The sequence below is a fragment of the Lynx canadensis genome, chromosome A1 (assembly GCF_007474595.2).
Source record: "Lynx canadensis isolate LIC74 chromosome A1, mLynCan4.pri.v2, whole genome shotgun sequence".
NCBI classification, from domain to species: domain Eukaryota; kingdom Metazoa; phylum Chordata; class Mammalia; order Carnivora; family Felidae; genus Lynx; species Lynx canadensis.
Window position 1 is genome coordinate 185,141,562 of NC_044303.2, and position 20,195 is coordinate 185,161,756.

Genomic DNA, 20,195 nt, shown 5'->3' on the forward strand with positions numbered 1-20,195 from the left:
AACTGTGAGATCATGACCTGAGCTGACACCAAGAGTCGGACACTTAACTAACTGACTGAGCCACCCAGGTGTCCCTGATTCCTCAGGATGTTTAAATTAAAATCAGGACAAAAAGAAATGATGAATATATCTTCTGCAGTAATACTTTAATATTTTGAGTCTTCTAAGCTTGCCTCTCCCCAAAATCTAGTATTATTCAAAAGTGCCCAAAGAACCTAAGAACGCATAGAAAACACAAACTATAGACCTATAATTGAATTGCTCAATTTATTTAAACAAAACAAGAAGGCTAAAGCAGCTATCCTTCAACTTTGGTGAGTATAGCTTGTGAAAACTAAAGATCCTTGCACTTTACTCCCAAAGAATTTGATACATTAATTTGAGCGGGCCCAGGAATCTGTATTTACAAATGATTACGACAAGGACCAAGGTGGAAAACTCTGAAAGCAATGGTAATCCTTGAAGCATTCTTTCCTCTTCTATGCCTTGTTTCTTACCCTGCTGTGGTTCACTTCCCCCCCCCCCCCAGGATTGCCCACAAGGACTCACCAATAGTCACCAAACTTCAATTAGCTATGTTACCGAAATTAAATGTTACATTCTAATATACTTTTGTACACACTCTACCAATGCAAATAACTAAACATCAACTTCTTATTGAATAGTGCCTTTAAAAATAAGACATATAAAGACATAAACAGTTCAAAATGTCCCTTTCTTTGAAAACCTTAGCATTATGCCAAAGTTTGCCCAAGACTTTCCAGTTTAAACACTATAAACCCTATGGCCCAGGAACCCCTTAATCCTAGGAAAATCAGGCCAGTTGGTAAACCCACCAATTAATCTGTAATGGAATGTTCATGTTTCACTCCCATATGCCTATATAGTAGCCGAAGCAATGAAAACAAAGCAAAACAAAAATGAAACAAACAACAACAAAAAACCCACCTTTAATCTAGAGGTTTTTTCTTCTTTTTCAATTGCACTCTTGCTCCTATTATGCTGATACTCTTCACTTATTTTTCAGAACAAGAAACAAAACATCAAATAGCCATCCAATCCATGAATGACTTGAGGGCAAGTACAGCATCATATCCAACTTTTTATCCCCATTGTCTAATCTAGTGCCCGACACTTTGAAAGACATTCAATAAAGTTTTGGTGAATAAGAGAAGTTGGACTTCAAAATATCGCTTTCCATATGCAAGAAAGAAGTCTTTTACTTCTGTGAATATGCTCAAAGGCAGGTGTCGTCACCCCCAAGTACCAACAAATGCATGGTGCCATTTGCAAACCAGGAATATGCTCCATTTGCAAACTAGCCTTTTTCCTCCAAAAGCTTTTCAGAAAGTAGTGGCTCTCAAATTTATCTGTCAGAAGAACTGCTGAAGTGCCAGAGAAAAAATCTGTTATCTGTTGTGAAGTCTGCTTTAACAAAATAAAGAAATGCATATATTTGTACAACCAAAGACTAGGACATTCATCCCAGACCTTTTAATGTCCATCACTAAAGATGCCAGGAAAGTCAGATTAAGTTCAGATGCATTTCTCCTGATTCCTAGTGACAGCTGGGAGGCATCTGACAGCCATCTGACTGACAGTGGAAAAGTTTCTTCCTATGAGGGAGAAAATTGTAGGACCAACTATCAAACTAGGACACCAAAGTGAACACTTGAAAGCTTTCCAGAGATTCAATCAAGAGGCTTAGAAATTCTGACTCTTATTTGAAACATGTATCACAAAAACATCAGCAAAAATCAAAAATTCAGAAATCAATAAACCCACTATCATCATTTCACATCAACTGAAGTTATGAAGATTCCCAAATATCCCAGAGACAGACAGTCTGTGTGTGTGTGTGTGTGTGTACATCTGACCAGGTGTGTGTAGGTCTGAGAAGAAAATATAACAGGACTGTGAAGAAGATACAGATTTCACACAAAGAACAAGTGATTTGGTAGCTGGCAGTTCACACTCATATAGCTAATTTGAAAACTCTGTATATAAATAACTTTTCTATCCAAATCTTAATCTTTACCTTTGCACTAATCACTTCTTTACACATTTCAGTCACCCATTAACAATCAAAAGCCCCTGAAAAACAACCTTTGACCCATAACCTTTCAACATGGTCTTTCAATATTCCCTTGTCTCTGACCACACCACTCATACTTTCCTATTACCTCTACCTGAAACAACAAGTTCAAGGCTTTTCCTCCCCGCCCCCTCCCACCTAAGCTCCATTATTTTGATGCCTTTCCTTTAGCATCCTAGCTCCTCTTACACTGACAAACAGACTGATGAAGGACAGAAGCACACAGCTTTTACAAAGTCTTTTCACTTAGGCAGTATAGGATGATGTGGCTCAGTCAAATTCTTCCAAAGAATTCAATAGGCACTGAGAATATTTGTTATTTTTTCCATTTCACACTCTTTCTCTCTGGGGTTTCTGTGCTGACAGCTGACTTTGACAGTATGTTCCATTCTGATGTCACCCCAGGCATGTAATAGTTAGGTCGAAGCTTTAACAAGAGTAATTCAATCCAGATGAAGAGGAAACACGTAAGTAATAAAATTGTGGGTGTATTTATCATAGCCTAAGATGATGGAGGCATTTATTTTTAAACCCAAACAATTATTTTAATAATGACTTCTACCATTAAGAGTTTTACATTTGTTTTATTTTGCTTGGCGTTGGGAGGGGGAGGGTAGGTGAGGGGATTTCTAATTTTGTTTGGTTTCGCTTTGCTTTTGGCTTTAGCGCTTTTTTTTTGCAATTTCTTTGGAGGATACTAACATGACCCACTAGAATTGCTCCATAGATTATTTCTAAAGTTTCTCCTGAAAAATATGCAATTTGACCTCTCTTGGGCATTCCCAAGGTGAATAGTTTGGGTTAAATAAATAAATAAAGATTATATATACTCTGCAAAAGACACTGTACTTGTACATATTATTTAATGGTAAGTCAATAATTCTTTACTGTTAGAAAGATAAAATCATCACAGAATAAGAAACAATCTTACTTATCACACATCTTATGTAGGTTATAGGCTTGTGTGAGTCATGAATTTTTATAGATTTAGGCATGAAACCTTTTATGCCTTCATGCAGACTGGTTTAGGAAAACAGAAAATGTCAGATCACATAAAGAAGTCATTGCCATGGGTGAAAGGAGATACAGAATTTTAGAATCTGCATGTTCAGTCCTTACCATTCCCCCTCTAACTCCTGTGCAAATTCAAGCTTCTTCACTCCTGGGTCAAGATGAAAAGTGACAAAGACTCTCCTTGGCCAAACTCTATCCAGGTTCCTCTAAGCTCTTTTTGACTAGGTCAAAATGACTGGGTCATTTAGGGAGGGAGAAAAGAAGGAAAATAGATGTAAGGAAATACTCACATATACTATAATTATAGTATAGAGTGACTATAGAGTGACAATGTTCATATATTTGAAGTACATATGCATATGTATGTAAATAAATATATATATACATATATATACACACACACATATATATGAAATATACCCACACATGTATGTATGTGTGTGTGTGTCCCATTCAAAAAGTCATGAAACATGGGGGAATTAAAATGTATTATAAAAAGTCTTTTCTATCACACAAAAAATTTATGCATTATAACTTTTAAATGGTCTTTTTGCTGATTTTTCTTCAAGACTTTTATAAGTCCCCTATAATCTCTCTGTCATTAGGGAAAATGAAAGAAGAAGTCATGGTCCTTGATCTATTGAGTAGAAAAATATACACATATAAAATAATTGAAGAATAAAACAAGTTGAAGTTTCTATGATACAAAGCTCAGAAGTGTGCATAATTTTATTCCATAATGACCCCTCACTTTGTCAAAGTCATTATACAGAGGATTTGACTTGGCTGTCTAGAGGGCAGTCCAAGTAAGAGACACCATATATATAAAGGCACAGAAGAGGCAGAAGTAAGCGTGCACATTTCAATATACTATTGTATAGTATAGAAGCAGTATAATAAAGACGCAGAGGCCTGGTGAAGAAATAGTAAGAGAGAAAGCTGAGAAGGAAGGAGAATTGATATCTATATCTATATATTAAACATATTAAAACTAAAAATTAGGTTGAAATCTTTTCATAAATTTCTACCCAATTTAGAAGCATGCATATCAGTTTGTCATTTGTTGGCAGAATTTACCATTTCCAATTGTGATTTTGTTTTTCTATCTTCATTTAGCTAAATCTATGCTGAGGACCCCCAAACCAAAGAATGTGGTATATTCTTTCTTTGTTTTAATCATTTAACTGACAGCTAACATAATGCTCCCATTTCTAAAGAAATGAAAAAGCAAAGTTGTCTATTCTTGCTCTGATTCCACAGTCAAAAGCAGCTGGAGTTTATACAAAGGTTCGTTCAGACAGTTCAGACCCAATTGGAGCAGGTTATTTTCTTTTCCACTTCTGACTGTGAAAGACCTGGTGCCAGGTTATCATTTCCAGAAAACACCTATGCCAGAAAAACCTGCAGATAGAGACTTTTTTTTTCCTTTCTGAATTGTTAGCTGGTCTCGCAGCACATTTTGAATGTAACCTTTTTAATCCCTGCATTTGCAATTAGAGATTAAAATTCCATTCCAAGCGCCATTCGGCAGATGGCAAAGCATGAAAAAACTGAAGGTAGTTTAAAATTGTATTTATACAGAACACCAGATGAATTTGCCAGGCTGTTTCTTCCTGAGTTTATATATTCACTTGTGAAAACTGATTGTTTAAGATGTAGATTTCATTCGCAGGGATTTAGCATTTTTATAGGATTTTTAAAGCATCAATTAATCCATCTCTTTTGTTCAGCACAGTTGCTTTAAATATGGAAGTAAAATCTATATTTAAAGCAACTGCTTCTTAAAAAGATTAAGTCACCTGTACAGGGTCACCAAGGTAGGTTCAGAAAGGCCACATGATAATGAAATGGACAGGCCACTGAACCAAAGCATCTATTAAGTAGAAACCCCATTACATCTTAGGCCATGTAGGCAGTTTGATTCTTAATTAAGATTTTTTTCCTTTAAAATCCTCCAAAAGCTTTTTAAAAAATCCTTATAGCTTTTAAATGTTTACTGACATACAACAGATTCAGAAAAGTTCACAGGTCATAAATATATAGCTTAAGGAATTTTTAACATGAGAATACCCACGTAAAAACCTCCCAGAACAAGAAATTAAAAATTACTCCCAACCCAGAAGTCACCCTTGTGCTCCTTCCCAAGTTATTTCTTCTCCTAACAATCACTATTCTAATTCTAGCACCAAAGATTACACTATATCTTAGTGAAATTCACATAAGTAGACACATACAGTATTTACTAATTTGTGTCTGGCTTCATTCACACATTTTATTTAAGACTCATCCATTCTACTGCATGCAGAGATATTTGTTCACTGTCACTGCTGCATGTAAGTATATTTTATAAATATTTCACAATTTATCCAATTTACAATTGGTGAGCTTTTCGGATTTTTCCAGTTTGGAAGGATCACAAATAGTGCTTCTATGATCATTTTTAATATGTTGGTGAACATACGTGTGCATGTCCAAAAGAACTAGACCCACTTGTAGAATTGGTCACAGATCTCCTCAACAGCACTGGACATTACTGGTCTTTTTCATGTTAGCAATCTGGTGAGGATATAGTTGCTTTGTATTGTAATTTTAATTTGCACCTTCCTGATAACTAATTGAGCACACTTCCATATTTATTAGTCATTTGTAAAGTGTTTGTTGAAATCATTGGGCCATTACTAATTCATTTTTTTTACAAAATTTCCAATCGATGCAAATCTCTCATGAGATAAATGTCTTGCAAATAATTTCTACCCTGGGGTTTGCTTTTCCACTTTCTGGGGTCCTTAACAGGTTCTTAATTTTGAAAAATTCAATTCAGCAATAATTTTTTTTTCTGTATGCCTAGTGCTTTTTATGTTTTGTTTTATCAATCATTGCCTCTCTTAAATTCCCAAAGTGAACCATGCTATATTCTAAAATCTCTATTGTTTCAACTTTTAAATTGAGTCAACAGTCCAAATTTATTTTTGTACATTGTGTCAATAGGGATTAAAGTCATTATATTCCATTTAGATATGCCATTGATCCAGCACTTACCCCTTAACTATTGGAAAGACTACCCTTACCCCTTAACTATTGACGCACTGCAGTGACATCTTCTTCACAAATCAATTGATCATATATATGTGGTTCTATTTCTGGACCCTATATTCTACTTTTTGTCAATAGTATACCATTTATTGTGTAGCTTTGTAAGTCTCAATAGCGGGTGGAATTAGTCTTCCAATTTTGTTCTCAGTCAATAATTCCTTAACTATTTTGGTCCTCTGCCTTTCCAGATAAAGAATTATGAATTTCTATAAAAAAGTATAACCTACAGGGATTTTGACCAAAATTACATTGCAAATAGGTTATTTTGGTGAAAACTGACATTATTGCAATATTGGTTTTCATTCCATTATTATGATATATCCATCTATTTATTGATGACTCTAATTTCTCTAAATAACATTTTGTTATTTTCTGTGTTAATATACATAATTTAATAGTCTTATTTCTAATTATTTGCTTTGTTTTGCAATTATGTATGCTATAGCTTCAAATTTTTATTTTCTGATTGTTTACTGCTGACATTTAAAAGTGTGTGTGTGTGTGTGTGTGTGTGTGTGTGTGTGTGTGTGTGTGTTGACTGATTTCAGAGAATTTGCTAAGCCTATTTATTAACTCTAATGGTTTGCCAGTAGATATTTATGGGTATTCCAAGTATAGAATCGTATTTGTAAATAATGACTTTTTTTTTCTTTCTTTCATAAATTGATACCTATTATTTCCTTTTCTTTCATTATTGCCACTGGCTAGAACTTCCAATAAAATGTTTGAGAGAAGTGGTCATTGGGGATATTTTTGTTTTATTTTGGATCTAAGGGGAAAATAGTTCAATAATTCATTCTAAATTAAGACATTTACTGTAGGCTTTTTTACATTCTATAAAATTGTGTTATTTCCCTTTTACTCCTTTTACTTACATTGAGATCTTATCATGCTTATGTGTTTGCATTTATTAAATTCTGTATTTTTGTATTTATTGTGATAATCACATATTTGTTTTCTCTTTAACTCTATTAATGTGATGAAGATCAGTGATTATTTTTGAAATATTATATCTTGTATTCTTGAATTAAATACTATTTCATGATACTAGGTAATACTTTATATATTACATGTTTTGGTTTTCTAATATTTTTATTGCATTTTTCAGTTATGTCACATAATAAGGTTTGGTCCATAATTTTGCTATCCTGTAATGCCCCTGACAAGTTTTGATACCATGACTATGCTAGTTTTATAAAATGAGTTGATAAAAATTATTTTTCTATCCTATGGATAAAGCTGGTGTTATCTCTTTCTTAAATTTTTTGGAAGAATTTGCTAGTGAAAATCTATATGTCTAATGTTCTCTTTTATAAAATTTTAGTATTAATTTATGCATGTATTTATTTTTGTGGGTTCATGATTTTCCTTTGATGTAGAAACAATTAAAAATATCAATTTCTTCTTCTTTCACTTTTGATAACTGTGTTTTTAGAGGTTTTACCCATTTCACATAAATTATAATACGTATTGTAAAAGCTTTTTGTTTGTAAGCTCTATGCCCAATGTGGGGACTTGAACTCATGACCCCAAGATCAAGAGTTGCATGCTTTACTGACTGAGCCAGCCAGGCATCCCTAAGTTATTTTATTTTCTTTTTTATATCTTTTTTATATTTTGATGTCTGTAGGCTCCAAAGTACTTTAATTTTCTTTATCGCTGATACCGACAATTCGTGCTTTCTTTTTATTTATGTTTTTTAATTAATAAATTCAGTTTTTTAATGCTCATCTATTCTTTGAGAGACAGAGCATTGAGACAGAGCGTGAGCGGGGCAGGGGCAGAGAGAGGGAGACACAGACTCTGAAGAAGGTTCCAGGCTCTGAGCTCTCAGCACAGAGCCCGACATGGGGCTCAAACTCACAGACCACAAGATCATGACCTGAGCCGAAGTTGGTCACTCAACCAACGGAGCCACCCAGGTACCCCTGTGTTGTCTTTCTTGATTAAAGGTATTTTAATCATATTAGTTTTCAAAAAAAGATGACTAGCTTCTCTGACTTTTCCCTATACAAATTTATTATTTTATTACTTTTTCTCATCTATCATTTTTTCCTTTATTTTAGTTTATTTCCTATTTTCTTTTATCATTTTAATTAGATAATAAAATTATTCTTCTCAACTTTTTTTTCTCTTCCAATATATACATTTAAGGCTACATATTCTCCTAGAAGTATGGCTACATCTGTATCTCACATGCTTTCATAAGTAGTACTTTTTATCACTTAGTTTGTAATTGTAATTGTAATCTTTGGAACTTGTAAAGATTTGCTTTAGGAACCAACATATGGTCTGTACATTTGAAATGAATGAACCCTGTAGTTGTTGGTGTAGTGCTCTATAGATATCAATTATATCATGTCATGCACTGAGAAAATTTTATGTATTTCTACGAATTTTCTATTATATGTATTGAGACAGGCTTGTCAAAATCTTCAACTGCTGGGTGTGAAGTAGACTAGTTTTTAATGCTTTTATTTTTTTATGTTATTGTATACACAAAGAGAGAATTGTTATATTTTTCTACTAGATTGATCTTTCTGTAATTATAAAATGTCTGTAGATCTAACAATTTTTTTACGGTCTACTTTTTCTGATGTTGTATAATTATGACAGCATTCTATTATATATGGTTTGCTTTTTCTATTTTATTCTAATACTTTTATTTCAATATTTCTCTACCCTTATATTTATGGTATATTCCTTATAAATAGTATACAGTCAGGGCTTGCTCTTTATCTAGACTGACAATGTTTTTTACTTGGGTCATTCAGTCCACCTGCATTTAATATGACTATTAGTATGTTTGGGTTTATTTTACTTCCTAATTCTTTTTTTTTTAAGTTTATTTATTTATTTTGAGAGAGAGTGAGAGAGCATGTGCAAGTGGGGGAGGGGCAGAGACAGAAAGAGAGAATCCCAGGCAGGCTCTAAGCTCAGGGTGGAGCCTGATGCATGACCCCAAGATCACCAGTGGAGCTGATATCAAGAGATGGACGCTTAGAAGACTGAGCCACCCAGGTGCCCCTACGCCCTTTATTCTTTGTTTTTCAAAGGCCCTATCTGGTTTTTTGTTATTTTTTTTCTTCCTTCCTGTTTTCTTGTAAAGTAACCATATTTTATTTCATTTTCACCCACCATTAGCTTTAAGTTATATGTTATCATTTTTAAAAAGTTACCTTAAAGAAAATAAAACAAATAAACAACAGGAAAAAAGTGAGGGGGGAGGCAAACCAAGAAACAGTTATTCTCTTAACTATAGAGAATAAACTGATGGTTAGCAGAGGGGAGGTAGGTAGGGGGGTAGGGGAAATAGGTGACAGGGATTAAGGAGTGCACTTGTTGTGATGAACAGAGGGTATTATATGGAAGTGCTGAATTGCTATATTGTACACCTGAAACCAATATTACACTGTATGTTAATTAACAGAAATCTAAAGAGTATTTGAAAATTACTTTAAAGATTATACTACCATTTTGACATATTAAATTCTATAAGTTAGTACTTTTACCACTACCAGGGAAATGCAAGAATATTAGAACTCTTTAAATCCATTTACTCCTCTCCACTATTTCATATAATTGTCATCTATTTTTATTCCAATTACATTTATTGTTTTGTAGTCAATATAAATTTATATTTACCCACATATTTACTTTTAGTACTCTTCATTACTTACTGAATTTTTACACTTTTATAAGAGATCATTTTCCTTCTCCTTGAACAACTCCCCTAAAATTTTCTTTCACTTTAAAGTGTGCTGACAATAAATTCCATTTTTTCCAGATAATATTTTTCTTCACTTTTTTCTTCCATGTTTTTATTTAAATTCCAGGTAGTTAACATAAAGTGTAATAAATATTAGCTGCAGTTGTAGAATTTAGTGATTCATCACTTATATACAATACCCAGTGCTCATCACAAGTGCCCTCCTTAATACCCATCACCTATTTAACCCATCCCCCTGCCCACCTCCCCTCCAGTAACCCTCAGTTTGTTCTCTATGGTTAAGAGTCTGTTTTCTGGTTTGCCTCTCTTTTTATCCCCCTATGTTCATCTGTTTTGTTTCTTAAGTTTTCTCCACTTTTGACTTTTAAGACGAGAAGTTTTTTCCTTTCACTACTTCAAAGATATTATCTTAATGTCTTCTGGCTTCCATCACCTATGCTAAATATCTATTCATTACTCTTACTGTTGTAACTTTGGAATTTTATCCTAGCTATTCTTGAGATATTTTCTTAATCTTTGATTAGAATATAATGAACCCAGGTATGTGTATGTATATGTGTGTTTGGTTTTTATTTTGAAAATTTATACTGCTGGGGTGTTGAGAAAAAAAACTTCCTAAATCTGCATTGATATACCTCATCAGATTTGGAAAAACCATAGCCATTCTACCTCTAAAAATTGCGTGTATCTTATTCAATTCTCTCTTCTCCTTTTAGAACTCTACACATTTGATAGACCTTTTTGTACTATCCCATGTATCTCAAATGTTCTTTTATATTTTCCCTAATAGTTTCTATCTGAACATTTTCAATTCATCTGTCTGTAGTAAATAGTTTTATTTTCTGCTATTAAACCTACTAGGTTTATAATTGTCATTTTATTTTTTTAATTCTAAAATTTCCATTTGATTCTTTATTATTGATTCTAATGTTTTATTCCCTACATTCTTATTTATTTTCTTAAACATAACAATGAGCAATTTTAAATCCTTGAACTACAAATTTTTGTATTGCTAAAATCAGGATTCTGATAGAAACTCTGCTTAGATTTTTAGCCTCCATTCCTTTATGCTTGGCTTTTTAGCCTTCTGCCCTACACAGAATGTTTCCACTGGTAAAGAACCATAGAATGTCAGGTCCATTGGGGTGCTGTTGTTTTCTTCTCTAGAAACTTGGCCTCACAAGTGCTGACTTCCTTTATACCCCTGAACTCCATCTGTTATCAATTCAACCCCCGAAGACATGTAAAAGGTCTGAGCCACTGCTCTCTACCCATACCACTTATAAACTAGAGAACATTTTTAAGAAGTGGAAGAGAATGTTAGGTTTATCTCACCCTTTTCTTCAGTATCTGTAAACCTCAAGCCCTGGGTGTTTTGGTTGCTTTAAAATGCCTTTTGCATTTTTTTCACTCCACCTTTATGACAATTCCCCATAAAGGATTGGTCACATACAACCTATTCTATCATAGCCAAAGGCAGAAATCTTCTATCTTAGACTTTTGTAAAACTTCAAAGGTTGAAGCTGTAAGGTAGACTAGAAGAATAATTGAAAAAAAAATGATATTACAGATGCAAATATAAGTTGAAATACTGTTAATTGCAAACTGGTAATGGATATGGGGGGGATGAATTATAATATGTGGAATAAAATACCTATTTTTAAATCCCAGTAATAAGACTCAATAGCTCTAATACTAGAGCTAGTCACATAAACTTTCTGACTATTGGTTTTCATCTGTATATAAGAATAAAAATTAATAAGATTAAACGATGTTTTAAGATGAAAATCATTTGTAAGTTGAAATGCAAGATACTAAGGAAATTCAGAAAATTTCAGGTACTTACTTTTAAATGAAAAGGATCAGAATGTGACACACAATAATCTGCTCCACAGATAAGAGCTCTTTGTGGGTTCTGAGAAGTTATTTTTCAATGGGTTTTACTTACTCAAAACAAACCTAACTAAAATATGATGCATACAAAGGAAAACAGAAAAATGAACAGACTATGACAAGTAAAGAAATTAAAATAGGAATAAAAAAAATCCTCCCCCCCCCCCACACACACACAAAAAGCCCAACTAGAGATAATTTCGCTGGTGATCTGACAAAACACTTAACGAATCTAAAACACACAACAAGAAAACCATGGACCATTTTCTCTTATGCATACAGACACAAAAATCTTCGATAGAATACTAGCATACCAAATCCAAAAATACATGAAAAAAGATTATGCACAATGATCAAATGGAATTTATCTCAGGAATGCAAGGTTGGTTTAATATGGAAAAATCTATTAATGTAATAGACCATATCAACAGATAAAATTAAAACCCCAAACCATATACTCAACACTAAATTGCACAAAAAGCAATTGACAAAATCCAACACCATTTCACGATTAAAAAAATATCTAGGCATAGAAGGAAACTTGCTCAACACAATAAAGATCATCTATGAAAAATCACAAGTAACATCCACTTAATTTTGAAGAACTGGATACTTTCCTCTAGAGGTCAGCAACAAAACAAGGATGTCTACTCTCTTTACTTCTACTAAACATTGTACTGGGAGTTGTAGCCAGGGCATTAGGACAAGTAAATAAAATAAAAAGATACCTAAATTAGAAAAAAGAAATAAAATTATCTCTATTCACAAATGACATGATCCTGCACAGAGAAAGTTGTAAGTAATCTACTGTTAGAAAAGAAATTATTTCAGCAAAGTTGCAGGATACAAAAATCAATATAAAAAACCAATCATGGGGCACCGGGGTGGCTCAGTTGGTTGAGCGGCCGACTTCGGCTCAGGTCATGATCTCGCAGTCCATGAGTTCAAGTCCCCCCCGCGTTGGGCTCTGTGCTGACAGCTCGGAGCCTGCAGCCTGCTTCAGATTCTGTGTCTCCCTTTCTCTGGCCCTCCCCCGTTCATGCTATGTCTCTCTCTGTCTCAAAAATAAATAAACATTAAAAAAAATCATATTCTTGTTATCTACCAATAAACAATATAAACATAAAGTTAACAAAACAATTCAACTTACAAAAGCATCAAAGTGAATAAAGGGCTGCTTAGAAATAAATGTAACAAAACAAGTATATTATTCATATCCTGAAAACTGCAATACACTGCTCATGGAAATTAAAGAAACTCTAAATGAATAGAAAGACATTTCACAGTCATGTTCAGAAGACTTAATGTTGTTAAGATAGCAAGACTTTCCAAATTGATTTACAGATTCAATGCAATTTCTATGAATCCCAATAGCTCCTTTGCAGAAATGAACAAGTTGCTACTAAAAAAAATATATACAAACTCAAAGAACTCAAAATAGCCAAAACAATCTTGAACACAAAGTTAGAGGATTCATACTTCTGATTGTAAAAGTTACTACAAAGCAACTATAATGAAGGCAGCATTGTCCTGGCACAGGATAGACATATAGATGAAAAGAATACAAGTGAGTGTCCATAAATAAGCTCTGGATTTGGCAGAGGTTCATAGGCATGAAACTGAGCACAGGCAACAAAAGTAAGAACAGATAAATTAAACTTCACCATAACTGAAAACATCTATGCTATGCTTCAACGAACACTAGGAGCAAAGTGAAAAAACACAACTCACAGAATGGAAGGAAATATTTGCAAGTCATATATCTAACAAGGTACTTGTATCTAGAATACATAAAGAACTCCCACAACTCAAAAATTTTAAAGAAAAGATAATCCAATGACAAATTGGTGAAGGATTAAATAGACAGACATTTCTCCAAAGAAGATATAAAAACGACCAATAAGCCCATAAAAAGATGCTCAGTATTATTAGTTATTAGGGAAATGCAAATCAAAACCGCAATGACATACCACTTTAACCCACTAATATGGTAAGAATCAAAAAGTCAGATAATGGGAATTTATAAGGATGTAGAAAAAACTGAAACCTTTATACAAGGTTTGTGGGAATTTAAAATGGTGCAGCTGCTTTGAAAAACAGTTTGGCAATTCCTCAAAAATGTAAATATACAATTACTATTTTACCAAGCAATTTTACTCCTAGGTTTATACCAAAGACAAACACATGCATCCACAGAAAAACTTATTCCCAAATGCAGCACTATTCATAATATCCAAAATGTGAAAACCACCGCAATGTTCACGAACATGTGGTATATGTGAAGAAACAAAATGTGGTACATCCAGGAAATGAAATATTATCCAACAATAAAAAGGAATAGAACACTGCTTCAAAATGGAATACTGTTGAAAACATTATGCTAAATAAAAGAATTTGGTCGTAGAAGATCATGCATTATTTGATCCGATTTTTATGAAATGTACAGAATAGTCAAATCTATAAAGACAGAAATTAGTGATTGTGTAGGGATGAGGGGAGGTGTAGGGATTGGAGGGTGATAGCTAAAGGGTATAGGGTTTATTTTAGGGGCAATTTCAATGTTCCAATATTGTGGTGATGCTTGCATCACTCTGTGAATATACTAGAAACCACTGTCATCATATAGTTTAAACAGGTAACTTGTATGGTATGTCAATTATGTCTTACTAAAGCTGCTAACCCATCCCCACCCAAAATAGAGGGTATGTATATTCAGCACTGGCACTAGGTACTATAAGAATTTAAAACATATTAATTCCTCATTTTCATAAATATAAGATCTATAGAAAGAAGACACAGATATATTTTTTAAATTAAACACCACACCAACAAATACACATTTGCCTCATTTTTAGACCCTAAATTTCAGTAGCTTTTAAAATGTTTACATGACAGAGTGGCTAAAATGAACAAATCAGGAGACGATAGATGCTGGAGAGGATGTAGAGAAATGGGAACCCTCTTGCACTCTTGGTGGGAATACAAACTGGTGCAGCCACTCTAGAAAACAGTGTGAAGGTTCCTCAAAAAATTAAAAATGCATCTACCCTACGACCCAGCAATAGCACTGCTGGGGATTTACTCAAGGGATACAGGAGTGTTGATGCACAGGGGCACTTGTACCCCAATGTTTATAGCAGCACTTTCAACAACAGCCAAATTATGGAAAGAGACTAAATGTTCATCAACTGATGAATGGATAAAGAAGATATGGTTTATATATACAATGGACTACTACTTGGCAATGAGAAAGAATGAAATCTGGCTATTTCTAGAAACATGGATGGAACTAGAGAGTATTAAGCTAAGTGAAATAAGTCAGGCAAAGACAGATACCATAGGTTTTCACTCGTATGTGGATCCTGAGAAACTTAATATAGGACCATGGGGGAGGGGAAGGGGTAAAAAAAAAGTTACAGAGAGGGAAGGAGGCAAACCATAAGATACTCTTGAATACTGAGAACAAACTGAGGGTTAATGGGGGGTGAGGGAGAGGGGAAAGTAGGTGATGGTCACTGAGGAGGGCACCTGTTGGGATGAGCACTGGGTATTGTATGGAAACCAATTTCACAATAAATTTTATACGTGTGTGTGTGTGTGTGTGTGTGTGTGTGTATCAAGAATTAAATAAAAATTTGGCATAAAACTGGGGAAAATAAATAAAATTAAGGTATACATACATATACATGTACATATATATATACATATACATATATATATACATATATTAGTTCTGAACTTCTTTCTGTTAACAATGAAAGGATGCTCCATTTAAAAAAATCATTTGTATAAAGTGGAATAATGTTGAAGTGATCAAACTATCTTTTTGAGAGGGAGGCATTGAAACTCTGTACCTGAATAAAAAACTGGGGAAAATGAAAAAAATAAATAGATCAAATGTTTACATGAATAAAAGTAGGATATATCTTAAAATCAAGGTATAATTTGATGTAGGCTACTACTCCTCATAACAACTATTATTTATCCTTCCTCAGTAACTTGGAATCAAATAAAATATAATGGAAAACAATTTGTATTCCACATGTCAAAAAGCGCATTACAAATTCATGCAAGAAGTCTCATACTACTGAGATCTGAAATGGTCACAGAAGCCTTTATCAAGATTTGGGCTCAAAGAAATCTTTGAAGAATGGGCAATGTGCAGATTGTGAGAAAAAGCAAGAAAAAAAACTTTCAGGCACTTTTTATGGAATTTCTGCAGATGCCTTATACTTTCATTCCCCTTTGCTTCTACTTCTATGCCCTTGTTTTTAAACATACCAGACACACACATTGGCTACATATAATCATCCAGTAAAGAATGAGGTCCATGTATTTTTTTATAAGTCACACATACTACCAATACAAATACTTTACACAATTCAAGAAAAAAATAGGTAAAAATAACGCATTGTTTAATAAAAGATGAGGGAATTACAATGATTCTCTGATAGTCTACTGTCTTACTCATACAAAAGCAACAATTGTGTTTATAGGAAATCTAAATTCATATGGTGATTTTACATTTTACATAATTTATCTTCCTCAAATATTGTATCACCAGCTACTCAACTAACTAATCCCACAAAACAACACAGGATAAGCCAAGGCATTATTTCTTTTAAAAACCAGACAAATCCTGGGGTGCCCAGGTGGCCCAGTCAGTTAAGCATCTGACTCTTGATTTCATTCACGTCATGATCTAAGGGTTCTTGAGGTTGAGCCCTGAGTCAGACTCCAAACTGACACCAGAGAGCCTGCTTGGAATTCTCTTTCCCTCTTTCTCTCTCTTCCCCTCCCCTCTCTCTCAAAATAAATAAACTTAAAAAAAAATAGACAAATAGTGTAATTGTTAAGAACTTGGACTGGTCTCAAAGCCAAAATCCTCTCATTACTACCTGTGAGACCTTGTGCATGTTCCCTAATCTCTGAGTCTCAATTTCCTCATCTTAAAGTGAGAACAATATCATCTAGCTATGGAAAATGGATTTTTTTTCATGGTCCTCATATGAACTGAGTATCAGAACTACCCAAATAAAAGACCATTAAACCAGAGTCGAGGTAGACTTCAAGGAAATGGATTTATGTAGTTGAAGAAAACCAAAGAAAGCTGTAAATCTACTTTCTGCTTCCAGATAAGAATACAGGTTTACTATTATTAAGTTTGGTTTCAGAATCATGAGTGTCCCATTATTGTAAATATTCCCTTAAAAGGTAATATAGATATTGTTTGTGCAACTTTCTGAATAGTGACACAAAATTGACTGTGGCATAGCAAAGATGATACTCTCCGGTCTAGCAAAATCCTTCTTGTCAGTACATCTGGGTGATCTCTGAGTAAAAGCTATGCAAAGATGTGCTGAAACTGGTCCTGCTGTCTCTCAGCATGCACCTCACTTACACAAAGACTTTGCATCCTTGACTAATTAACTCAGGATCACAATCTAACCTACAGAGAATGTTTGTGTAAGTGCCAGATCTTCCCAGGATCCATAACCTCATAGGCTGTTGTGCACACATAACTATATAATGCATTTAAAATGCTCAGCAGGATGCCTGTTACAGAGCATCCCTAAATAAACACTAGTTAAGACTATGATGAAGGTGGTAACATTGATTAAATGAACAGATGCATAGGTGATGCATTCTATTCTGGCGGATGACCAGTAAGACAGGGGCGACGCTTCTTTTACTCCTCAAAAAGGTAGGGAAAGAATAAGGATTTTATTTTATTTTACTTTATTTTACTTTATTATATTTTTTAATTTGTTTTAATGTGTATTTATTTTTGAGACAGAGACAGAGCAAGAGCAGGGGAGGGGCAGAGAGAGAGGGAGACACAGAATCTGAAACAGGCTCCAGGCTCTGAGCTGTCAGCACAGAACCCAATGTGGGGGGGTTCAAACCCACAAACCGTGAGATCATGACCTGAGCCGAAAGCAGACACTTAACAGACTGAGCCACCCAGATGCCCCAGGATTTTAATTAATCTAACCTTCCTTTTCATTTTAAAGAATTTCAAAGCTAATTAAAGGCAATATGGTGATCCAGAGAGTGTATCATTGAACACTTTTTCCTCTGCCTTTAAACTAAAAACTGAGTGATGGGTATTAAGCTAAGCTGGACTCTGATATTCCAAAAGTGGTAATTTTTGTGATTCAGAGCAAGTCTGTGTTCAATATTTAATATAACAGTGGTTCACTCATTTAGTAGACAGCCCTACAAGATCAAGCAGAAGATACAGATCCAAAATCTAAAGGCCCCTCAGAGTGAAAGTAATACATAGGGATGAGTTACTGCAGGACTCTGCCTCTGTCTCCTCCTACACTAAGGTTCTGCTGTTACCAGCTCTGTGGTCTCAAGGAAAATACTTAATCTCTCTCTGTCTCATTACACTCGTGAAATGAGGAAAGTAGAGGCTACCTCATAAATTGTGTGGGATTATGATTATCATTTCATCATCATAAGCATTATCAAAATGTCTTAATTTAAAATGATGTAAGGAAAGGAAGTCAAGATTATTCAGAAGCCCTGACATTCTATCTATCTTCCTTTCTATCTTTATCCCTAAAATAGCCCTCAAGTCTTCCTATACTTTAGATACATCAAAATATTAATTTTCTACTTAATTACACCCTAATTCATTCATTCTCAAACATTAGTTAAGCACCTACTACCTTTCAGAACTCTGAAATACAACAATGAAACAACATGGACTCTGTTCTCAGGGAATTTACAATCTGATAAAAAGCCATTATTATACCATTAGTGGCTTTCCTGCACTAATCTAAACATAATTTTTTACTACCATCCTGAATGGATTAAGGAAACAGCTTCCAATACACTGAAAAATCTGGATCTGCCCTCCTTCTCTTGTTACAATTTTTTTAACCTTGAATATAGTATTTAAAACACTGGGTCTTTAAAATTAGTTGTATAAGGGGCGCCTGGGTGGCACAGTCGGTTAAGCGTCCGACTTCAGCCAGGTCATGATCTCGCGGTCCGGGAGTTCGAGCCCCGCGTCAGGCTCTGGGCTGATGGCTCAGAGCCTGGAGCCTGTTTCCAATTCTGTGTCTCCCTCTCTCTCTGCCCCTCCCCGTTCATGCTCTGTCCCTCTCTGTCCCAAACAATAAAATAAATAAACGTTGAAAAAAAAATTAAAAACAAAAACAAAAACAAAAACAAAAAAATAAATAAATAAAATTAGTTGTATAAATGGTTAATTAGTTGTATAAATGGTAAATTCCATTATGGAAAGCATGGTGTCTTTTTTATATAGGGTCTTATGTCTGTTTATCCAACAGCACTACCAAGCTATAACTATCACCAGACACTATATATAAATATACATGCACATAATAATAATACCCATATTTTTCTTTGGAATTTTCTATTTTCAAAATACTTCCTCACACATCTCTTCTTTTAACCTCGCAGTAACTTCTAAAATGTGTAACTAAGAAAGAAAAGAAGACCTCTTTAATGAGTTGCCAAAAGACAGAGCTGTGAGTCTAGAACAAAAGACTTCCCACTCTAGTTCCAGGGATTTTTCTACCATGATCCCAAGACCTTCTAAGATATATCCTACAATTTGTCGATTTTCAGATGGGCTTTGAAGAAACAAGCAGGTTGGAAGTTAGAAATGAGAAAGATTAGGAGAAGGAAAGATTTACTACTTTCTTAAAAAGGATAAAAAGCTATTCTTAGCAAATGACAAGTCTAAATTCAAAAGACAATTTCAAATCTATAACCTGTGGTACTATTTCCCTACTAAAATATAACTTAGGTCAAAACTTTTTCACCTGTGGGAGATGCCAACATTTTTTACTTTGTATCCATAGCACTAAGGTTCATAGCTATGTTCATCTCCCAAGAATAAACCATATGATATTGGTTACGGTACTAATAAAAGATATGGTTGGTATCCTTACATATGCATGTATATACTCATATATGTGTACATGTGTGTATAACCTTGTCACTTTGCAGAAGTACTAGACAAGCTTCTAGTTCATAAAGCTCTCTCACAAATATTCTACACTTGCAACATTGCGATTCTCACTGACAAAAAGGGCAACTTAGCCTGGAATTTATGAACTATCATCTTAGATCCAGTAAATTCTTTCTGTCATCTAATCTTTTATTTTTGAAAAATTAGTTGCAATTTAAACAGTTATTTTTCAACATGTATGCTTGAACATTCTGGTCAATGCTGGTACTAGAAATGTATGCTTACAGTGGCATTTAGGTTATAATTGTCTAAAACAGACTATGTTGAAATCATCATGCCCCTACATTCTCAAAGACTAACAGACATAAGACTTTCCTGATATCTATCAACATCTGTTCTTTTACCTAGCCACTACCTCC